Consider the following 1843-nt stretch of genomic DNA (forward strand, 5'->3'; position numbering starts at 1 on the left):
GGGAGATCCACACAGGACAGAAAAACACTTGGCGGGAGATCCACACAGAACAGAAAAACACATGGTGGGAGATCCACACAGGACAGAAAAACACATGGTGGGAGATCCACACAGGACAGAAAAACGCATGTGGGAGATGTACAAAAAATTCCTACATATAGTGGACACATAACAATACCTTACTATGGAAGGCATATAATAATATCTCCATTTTGTTGAGATATAAAAATACTTCTATATGGTAAATAAATAATAATACCTTCATATGGTAGATGGAAACTTGAACTGACCTCTGTATGTTTTTGTACAGACTGACACCTAGTGTAAGTCATAAGCAAAATTTCCCAGATACACAATGGTACGGACATTTAGATGGTGATTTCTTTTTTCCTTTCATAAAATGCAATCGCTTAGGTTGCATTTGATTTTTCTGCTTTGAAAAATGTCATTATCAGTCAAATTTATATTTTACCCAAAATATGGAGATGCCGGGGATTGAACCCGGGGCCTCATACATGCGAAGCATGCGCTCTACCACTGAGCTACATCCCCTAGATACAAGCTGCACACATGGGCCTAGAGAACACTCTACACGCAAGACCTTATTGTGTTGGTACCATGTGGGGATATTTTGCTATATACAGTGCTGCCCATAATTATTCATACCCCTGGCAAATTTTGACTTAAAATTACTTTTATTCAAACAGCAAGTAATTTTTGGACGGGAAATGACATAGGTGTCTCCCAAAATATAATAAGACGATGTACAAGAGGTATTATTGTGGGAAAAAGCTTTTATTTACATTTGAGCAAAAAGTGTCTAGTCCAAAATTATTCATACCCTTCTCAATAATAATCAGAAAAGCCTTTATTGGCTATTACAGCAATCAAACGCTTCCTATAATTGCAGACCAGCTTTTTGCATGTCTCCACAGGTATTTTTACCCATTCATCTTTAGCAATGAGCTCCAAATCTTTCAGATTGGAGGGTCTTCTTGCCATCACCCTGATCTTTAGCTCCCTCCACAGATTCCCAATTGGATTCAAGTCTGGACTCTGGCTGGGCCACTCCAAAACGTTAATGTTGTTGTCTGCTAACCATTTCTTCACCACTTTTGCTGTGTGTTTTGGGTCATTGTCATGCTGAAATGTCCACTGGTGCCCAAGGCCAAGTTTCTCTGCCTGATGTTGTCGTTGAGAATCCTCATGTATTGCTCTTTTTTCATGGTGTCGTTTACTGTGATTAGGTTCCCTGGTCCATTGGCTGAAAAATACCCCCAAAGCATTAGGTTCCCACCACCATGTTTCACAGTGGGGATGGTGTTCTTTGGGTTGAAGGCTTCTCCTTTTTTACGCCAAATGAAGGAAACATCATTCTGACCAAACAATTCAATTTTTGTTTCATCTGACTATAACACAGAAGACCAGAAGTCTTCTTCTTTGTCCAGATGAGCTTTTGCAAAGGCCAAGCGAGCTTTTGTGTGCCTTATCTGGAGAAGTGGCGTCCTCCTTGGTCTGCATCCGTGGAACCCAGCAGTGTGCAGTGTCCGTTGAATTATCTGCCTTGAGACATTGCCACCAGCAGAGCCCAGATTCACCAGGATGGCCTTGGTGGTGATCCTTAGATTTTTTTTCACCACCTTCTAACTATCCTCCTGGCCAGCAAAGGTGTCACTTTTGGCTTCCGACCACGTCCTCTGAGATTTTTCACAGTGCGATTTTTCACATCTTGTATTTTTTGCTCAAATGTAAATAAAAGCTGAGAATTTTTTTTTTTCCACTATAATGCCTCTTGTACATCGTCTTATTATCTTTTGGGAGACACCGATGTCATTTCCCGTCC

General features: G+C 40.8%; 1 non-coding gene across 1 annotated transcript; it reads right to left on the reverse strand.

The window, feature by feature from the left end:
* Nucleotides 1–480: 480 nt before the first annotated feature.
* Nucleotides 481–552, reverse strand: TRNAA-CGC. Its single transcript has one exon. It is a non-coding gene; the product is annotated as a tRNA-Ala (tRNA).
* Between the last annotated feature and the right edge of the window lie 1291 nt (nt 553–1843).

The sequence above is a fragment of the Bufo bufo genome, chromosome 4, assembly GCF_905171765.1.
Source record: "Bufo bufo chromosome 4, aBufBuf1.1, whole genome shotgun sequence".
In the NCBI taxonomy this organism is placed as follows: Eukaryota; Metazoa; Chordata; class Amphibia; order Anura; family Bufonidae; genus Bufo; species Bufo bufo.